The sequence below is a fragment of the Mus pahari genome, chromosome 1 (assembly GCF_900095145.1).
Source record: "Mus pahari chromosome 1, PAHARI_EIJ_v1.1, whole genome shotgun sequence".
NCBI classification, from domain to species: Eukaryota; Metazoa; Chordata; class Mammalia; order Rodentia; family Muridae; genus Mus; species Mus pahari.
Genome location: NC_034590.1, coordinates 84505411 through 84513764, shown reverse-complemented (window position 1 = coordinate 84513764; position 8354 = coordinate 84505411). Strand labels below are relative to the sequence as shown.

The 8354-nt window shown below is 49.6% G+C and overlaps 1 protein-coding gene across 1 annotated transcript in view; it reads right to left on the bottom strand.

The window, feature by feature from the left end:
* Insc (INSC spindle orientation adaptor protein) overlaps positions 1–1886 on the bottom strand; it is a 106788-nt gene extending 104902 nt beyond the window's left edge. The window contains exon 1 of the mRNA XM_021197255.2: positions 1794–1886. The gene's annotated coding sequence lies outside the window, so the exon portion shown is untranslated. The remainder of the gene's footprint in view (positions 1–1793) is intronic.
* Positions 1887–8354: the final 6468 nt, after the last annotated feature.

The window sequence follows — 8354 nt, the reverse complement described above, 5'->3', positions numbered from 1 at the left end:
TTTTTTTTTTTTATTCTCATTTCTTCTATAAAAGATAAGGGAGTTTACAATTAAACAAATGCAGTCTACAAAGTTAGTAAAGTAGAAATCAAACTCAAGCCATGACTCTTCTTAACTTAGTAGAATGGAGCAGCATGAAGTACCAGGAGACCAGACTTGGAAGAGAAAAATCCTTCCTTCTCTCGGCAGCAAGCCTGCTAAGCTCCTCACAGTCAGCCCAGGATTGGGTCTAGGACTGGACCAAAGGAAAGACACACTGGTGGACCAATTGAACCTGAATCATTTCCCATTTCAACAGACTAGGAGGACAGCCTTTAGGCCACCTCACGAACACCGTCGTCCCTAACTTCCCAACCAAAGAAGCACAGTGCGCATGGACACATCACAGGAACCCATGAAGAGGAGGATGCCTAGGGCAGAAGATATTTAGAAGTCATAATGAGATCATAACCGTAAATGTGAGTACCACCCCTGGGCATTTGGAGGCACTCCATGTTGTGTTCCAAGCACTGATATTAGTGCCTCCAGTGATCTCCACATAACTGCTGAAGGTGAGGGAGGGTTGTTGGAAAGTCTGTCCCTCAGCAGCTAAGCAGGGTGACTGAAACCCAAGAACAGAAGGAATGGGTCCAGTCCCACTCAGTATACCATCCCCAGCTGTGCCCTAGGCTCCCTCCCCACTCAGTGCTCTTCTGCAGCAGGATGAACTGAAGTCATGAACTTGAGTCTGGAGGATGCTAAGGCAGCTGAGGCTTACCCACATCCTCCCCTAGCCCCTCTCCCCTGCTGAGATTGGCCTTCTCACCTCTGAAAGAGCAACTGATGTGTTTCACACCCAGACCTTAAGGCCAAAGAGGACCCTGTGGCTGGGCTCTAGACAGCCCTTGTGCAGATAAGGTGAGATAACCAAAGGCATTGTATCGCCTCCTGTCTTAATTCCCCAGCCAAAGCCCTCAGTGGAAAGTATTCCCCTACTGAGACCAGGTTTCTGAAACCATTTTTCAGAGATGACCAATGAAGGATACAAGAAGCAAAAGGGGGTGGGGTTAGAGGTGATGCCAGGGTCAATTCCAGGCTGTGTGGGTTTGCATACGCATTTACCACATGAGTGCATATTGCACACATGCCATTTGTCACGGATGGACAATCTGTGTGGAGTGTGGCTGCACTGTGTGTGTATATGAATGAGTGTCCCCTGTCCCCCTGCCTCTCTGGTTATGTCCACCCCGGCCCTGTGAAGTAGTATCAGTCAGAATCCCACTCACTCTGATACTGGACTAGAGCTTTGAGCTCCAGTGTGGCCCAAAGCCCTGAGAAACCAAAGCTGCATGGCCTACAAGCAAGACACCCCAGGTGAGGACAACAGCTGGGGACAAGTCAGGTCACCCCAGAAAGTGGGAGTTCAGATATCTATTGCTCTTTAGCCCTACCCTTTATCTCTTACCTGTCTCTCAACTTCAACCTTCATCCCGCAGGGTCTGGCAGGTTCTATCCCTGGAGGCCCCTTCATTTCCACTGTCATAGCTAGACCCACCTGTGTGCCACATCTGTGGGAATGCTTCAGGACACACACGCGCACGCATACGCACACGCGTGCACATGGTAGAAAATTCCACATGATGACATCCCAAGCTCGACACACTCCCTCCCACCGACACTCACTCCTACTCACAAACTCTTACTTACACTGACAATCACACCTGCTATCCTAGAAGTCACAACCATGCTAGCAGCTCCAGCCCCAGCCCCTGGATCCAGCCAAAAGGAGCTAGCCATCCCCTCTGCTTACTTACTCTGATTTTACAAGGCAAAAAGCAGTGTGTGCACAGTCCAGCGATGGGTGGCAGCTCACAGCAGCTGGAACTCCAGAGGATAAGCGCAAAGTGGCGGCGGGGGCGCTGGGGACTGCACTGCCGTCGGCCCCCGCCGCTTCCCCCACCCCCAATCCCAGGCTCTTCCCTGGCGGCGCGCACCCAGCCAAAAGTCTGTCCCGCGCCAGGCACCGTGGCCTGCAAGGCTCCGCCGGGACGCGAGGGCTATTTCGGAGCCCCTGGCCACGGTGGAGACCACGCGCTGTCATCTGTGGGAGCTCTGGAATGAGAACGTGGTCGGGTCTAATTAGAGACCCGGCTCACCCCTGGGCTGGGCCATCACCCGGAGGCTCCAGAGCCGGCCAGGCGAGGGCGCCCACATGTGTCCTGCATGCCAACATCTGGAGTGGGAAAGGGACTATGCTGCCACGATAGGTTTTGTGGAGCTGAAAGAAAACAAGGAGAGATTTGGGCTCAATTTATATCCCCGAGGAGGGGACGGTCTCGCTGAACAGCCCCAAGAATGAGACTGGGTTTGTCCACTGCAGGTGCTTCCCTTTGGAAACTCAGTTACCCACTTAAGTCACTCTCCAAATCACAGACTTGCCAAAAATGACAGGGGGTGTTGATGAGAAACCCCACCACCTAACCCTCACCCCTGGGCTGTGTGTCAGATGGCTAAGTCCACAGAAGTCTGGTCCAGGCCCAAAAGCTCTGGAATGCTACATTTTTAGACCAAAAGGAAGCTTCTAGTTCATTCCATCCGATGCCTTCCACTCTGCCATGAATCCCCAGGGTCTGAAAAGTCTCTACGTTGGTAGATTGCCAAGAAAAGACAGTTCTCCACCCCCGGGGCCCTGGCAGGAGCTTTGCTTACATTACATGTGCAGGGAGAGGAGGCTCAGTCCCACCTCTGTGGTACAACATCCTGAGCTCTCTTGCTTCAGGCTCTGGCTGGCACTGCTGCTGCCTGGCCTTGGGCATACCACAGCTTTGACAGCAAATCATTCACTGTGGCTCTCTAGGAGCATGGGGCTGCAGGTGGCGCAGTCATTCCCAGGAAAAATCAAGTTTCAATTCCAGCCTGCTTCCATCCAGACGTCATGACTTTTGTTGTGCAAGAGGACTTCAGTCCAGCATCTGCGGGTCTGTTGCCCTCCCTGGAACATGGCTGGGGCCTCTAGGCAGCATTGACTGGGTGCTAACACTACATACACCTTCCTCAAGTCGGCATGTTGCTGAATCGTCTCTCCATGTGCTACTGGTGGGTGAAGGGTACACAGATAACCCAGACTCTGTCCTTCCTCCACTGCCCACTTTCCAGCTGCATCCGAGTCATGTCACCCAACTACTCTGAGCTTTACTTTTTCCATACATATAATGGGATCATAACCATGTCTCCCTGCTCATAAGGAAGGTTAATAAGGTTTGTAGCATGTTAGAAGTGAGGCTTGAATCTTAAACAGCATCCCTGTTAGCAAGAGGCCTCAAAGGGCTTTTATTTCTGAATCTGGGTCTAATCTTGTACCTATATTTGAGAGTAAGGTTTGCTATATGTACTCTTGAGGAATTTGTGGTTGAAGCTTCAACCCAACACACAAACACATGCACATCACACACACACACACACACACACACACACACCACATATATACACACAGACTCACATGCACATGTGTATACACATGTACACACATAAATACACAAATACATACACACACCCCAAAACACATACATGCACACATAGAGCCACATATGCATAACATGCATACATACATGCACATGTACATAGGAACACAATAAGTATATATACACACATACACATGCATATAGATCCACAGACACATGCATGCACAAATGCATACTCACACATGTATGCACACAAATACACACACACACACACACCCTTCCCAGATACCTACAACACAGCACAGCCTCCTGGACTCCTGCGCTCCCCACAAGCCCCAGTTGCCTGGGCCCTCTCCGGTAGAGTCTCCATCCCCTGGGGGCCGCCTCATGGTTACAGTCTGGGCAGTAGTGATTCAGGTATTCTTACAGAGTCCCCTGTGAGCAGCTTCATTCTCTCCACCCATCCTTCTGGGCCATGGACCTGAGAAGGCCTGAGATTCAAAGCAAAGGCTAATGAGCAGACTTTCAAGGCTGCTCAGAACTAAGGCTGCCCCAGGAGCTCAGAGTTAAAGCATCCTCCTTTGTACCTCCTCCCCTGCCCTCTGTCTGCTTGGCTCCCCTAGTGCTGTCCTGCTTAATTCTTAATGGAAATTCCATCCCCTTAGCAGGCTTTAGCTGGCTCAGGGAGCCTAGGCATGAGCCAACAGCAGACTCCACCCTAAGAGAAGGGGGCCTGCCTGGCCATATAAGCACATATAAATGTTCACATACACATGGGCAGAGACATCCACAGAGCCAGTCTTCCCCAGATACAGCCACACGCTGAAGGAAAGCAGGACTTTAGTTACTAAGTTTACACATCGTACCCAAGGGCTTTGCTTTAACCATCCCACCAGCACCAAGTTCAGTATCATTCCCATTTTACACACAAAGAAACCAAGGCAGGGCACTCAGTAGCTCACGTGAGGCATGCAGTGACCAGCCTTACACATGAGCACCAGGAGCTGTGCAGAGAGGAACATGCTCATTGCACTCTGCCACCGCAGTGACTCTGCAGCTGTCATTTCCATTACACAGGCAGGGAACACTGCAGGTTAAGTGGCTCAGATCAGACATCACAGCCAGTGATAGAAAGGGTATGGTGGCTTTTAAGTGAAATACCTCTCGCAGGGTCATATGTTTGGACAGACATGTGTTCTCCAGCCTTGGTGCTGTTTTGGAAGGCTGTGGAGCTGTCAGGGGTGGGACCTAGCCAGAGAAGTAAGTTGTCGAGGACAGGGCCTGTGGGTTATAGCCTAGCCCCACATTTTGCTAGGTTGATCACTCTGGCTCTCTGCTTCCTGGTTCAGAGTTGGGGTGTGAGGCAGCTCCACTCCACCTCCTCCTCAATGCCTCCCCACCATGGTAGGCTGTACCCCCAAACCATGAGTCCAAATATTTCTTCTCTTAAACTGCTTCTTGCCAGGTTTTTTGGTGACAATGACAAGGAAATGTAACTAAAATAAAGCCACAGAGATGTCCATGGGAACCCACAAGGATGCACAGGAGACTCACATACCCTAAGTATAATCACAGATACCCTAGTCCACCTAATCAATTAGGAATCTGGGTCTCTTGTCCAGAGCTGTATCAGGCAAATGGCTACTCCAGCCTAACTCCAGGTCTTTGACCTCCCAAAGGGGCTATCCTCCATCCACCAGTTTTCATGGTACTTACATGTTACTTCTGGAAGCAGAATGGATTCCCAAATGGACGAAAGACTTGAGGTTTACCATCTGCTCAGCCAGGTCCATAGCCAACATCTAGGCTCGGTCTGGGTCCAGCTTTCCCTACATTTTCTGCCTTTTCTCTAAGAGAAGGTCCAGCATTACCACACCCTTCTGATTCAGCCACACACCAAGGAGCCCTGGGAGAATATAGGTGAGCCCTGGGCTGCTCACAGAGCTCCCAACCCCCACAGTGTGAGTTCTGCTCTCCACACTCAGTTGAGGCTGGAGGAGCTGCTCTCCATGGGAGCTCACAAGATGGCAAAGGAATATCACCATCATTCAACACAGAGCCATGCTCCTGCGAGATGGGAAAGAGGAGGGAGGGCTCAACAATGATTCAGGGAAACCGTCGAAAGCCTGAAGAACTGAGAGCAGACATGCACAGAAGCCAAGATCAGTCGCGTTCAGGAACGAACGAACATGGGCTCTACCTGAAGTTTCCCTGCTCCGCTAGCAGAATCTGGGCAAGAGATGTGCATTCTCCCAAGCAACCGTCAAAAGATCACACCCACGGAGGCCTGAGGATGACTTTGCATGGCAGCCTGGACTGAGGGGTTTGTAACCCTCAATATCCTTTGTCTAGTTACTCTGACCAAATATCTTTAATAGCATCTCAAGGAATAGTGGATCATCTTGGCTCACAGTTCCAAGGGATACAGTTTATTACGATGCAGGATATTTGGTTTCAGATCCCTGAACAAGGGGCTGAGGTTTATATTTTACATACCAAAGCAGACCTGACCTCCAAGTTCTCCCAGTATCCCTCAGTCCCAACCTGGCATACCCTGCCCCCAATCCTGAACTTTCCAGCACAGTGGTTGGGCTGCCCTTCCCCCACAGACTCTTCCCTATATAATCCAGGCGTTTTGGTCCTCTCTCTCTCTCTCTCTCTCTCTCTCTCTCTCTCTCTCTCTCTCTCAGTGTGCACTCTTTCTATCTCTTCACCCTCCCCTCTCTTTGCCTCCTCAGGACAATAAAATAAACTTACCCATGTATACCTTAATCTGTCTTAAATTGGCTCATTTCACTGGTAAAGAAATAATTTATCACAGAAGGTACAGTAGAGAACTCTGTTTGTTTTGGTGGGAGCTTACCCATGGCAGAAGCTGGTCCAGGGTGGCAGCAGTGTGCAGTTGGTATTCCTCACCTCCTCACAGCTTGGCAAGAGAGCTGACACAAGGTGGGACCAGGTTATAAAGCCTCAAGGCCCACCCGTGTAACCTACTTCCTCCAGTGAGGCTGCACTTCTAAAAAGTTCAGCAGTCTTCCAAAAACAGGGACACCAGCTGGGGCCAAGTATTCAAATACATGAGGCTGCGGGGGACCTTTCACGTGCAAACCACAACACCTCCTACAATCAGATCTGGAAGTGCAATAATGCAGGCAGTGGCTCTAGGAATAGAAGACTGGTCCAGGAATTTGCATTTCTAAGGCATTAATTTGGAGACTACACTTAGGAACCACTGCCTTTTAGAACAAGAGAAAGTGAGGGGTCAGTTCAGCTCAAATCTAAACTTCCAGTCTAACTTCCAAGTGAAGAATCGAGCCTTGAGGACAGTTAGTTCTTTCCCTTGTCCAACCCCCTTGCCAGCTTCTGGGTCTCCCCCTGTTGGTGGCTGGTTGATTTTCCTGGGCTCTCTAATGCCCTCTATGTCTCAGCATTCCTAATGACAAAGATACTATATTCTACTCTGTCTTCCACCAGCAGAGAGAAAGTTATCAAGATGAGGACATTGCACAGAAATAGCTTTGGACCAGACAGGTATTCAGGACTCGGAGCAGGGATGTCAGAAGGTTATGGTGGCAGCAGCTGAGCTGACAGCTTGACCCACGGAGAGGAGAGGGGGAACCAGGATTCTGTTACTCAGTTGCAATCTCCTGTCCTGGATCTCTCCTGAATCCCTGAGAGGCACACAGAGAGATGCTGCTCAGTATCTGGGAGGGATGGAGGGACAGCTATTAACAGAGGACAGGGAGAAGTGCACATGAGCAGAGTCCCAGACAGGCCAGAATGGACACAGTGATACCAAGGAAATCTAGATCCTCCGTCTTGGGGTTCCTATTCTCATTAGTAAAATAATTAAAAGTGAACTCAACAAAAGTCCCAAATTTATTAGAGTTTAAAAGAAAGAAGGTAAACAAAATCACAGGGCAGGCAATCTGTAAATCTTAGCAGCTTCTCAGAGAATAACGGATGTGAGAAGAAAAAAGCCATGCCATTTGAGGCACCAGCATGGAGGACTGCCACATAGCAGCAGGCAGCCAGGGGATAGGGGTGGAGGGAGGTGTAGGGAAAGAGTAAAAAAAAACCCAAAGTATAGAAAAAGTATACTTAGGGTCTGGCCAGCATCCCAAATGAAAGAGACAGAAAAAAAATTTTAAAGTTTATTCAGATAGATGGGCAGACCAGTCAAACCTCATGGCTGTGCAGTAGAGACTGTGAAAAGCAGGGAAGGAAACATCTACTCTCCATTAAAGGAATAATTATTCCTCCTAGCTTCTCAGCATGGCCTGAGGTGAACCCAGGTCACTAACCTTGTCAATTAGAATGTTAGGCCCGACCATGGTCCAAGGTGCTACTCTCTTGACCAGAAGATGTTTTTTCTTTAAAGGGCCTGTGTTGTTCTAGCAGCTCACCAATCTCTCCAGCCTGACTTCACACCTCCTCAAGAGAGAGATAGACCTCCCCCCCCCCCGACCCCCACAAGGAATTGGACCAGGTTCACAGGGTCACATGGATAGTGATAGAGACAGAGACAGTTTATAGAGAAAAGAGCAAAAGGAAGAAAGAAGGGTGGAACAGAGGGAGGGAAGAAGGGAGGAAGGAAGGAAAGAAGGGAGGGAGGGAGGGAGGGAGGAAGGAAGGAAGGAAGGAAGGAAGGAAGGAAGGAAGGAAGGAAGGAAGGAAGGAAGGAAGATAGAATGAAGAAAGGAAGGAAGGATACTCCTGAGAAAGAAAATAAGACCTTGGAGTTAGAACAGGAGCTCTGTAGGCTAAATGGTTCATTTACATACTGCCTGCCTTCTCTAGGAAATCACCTCTCCCAGACTGCTTTGTTATAGAGAGCTGGTGGTGATGGGTTTTCAATCTCTCTCTCTCTCTCTCTCTCTCTCTCTCTCTCTCTCTCTCTCTCTCTCTCTCTCT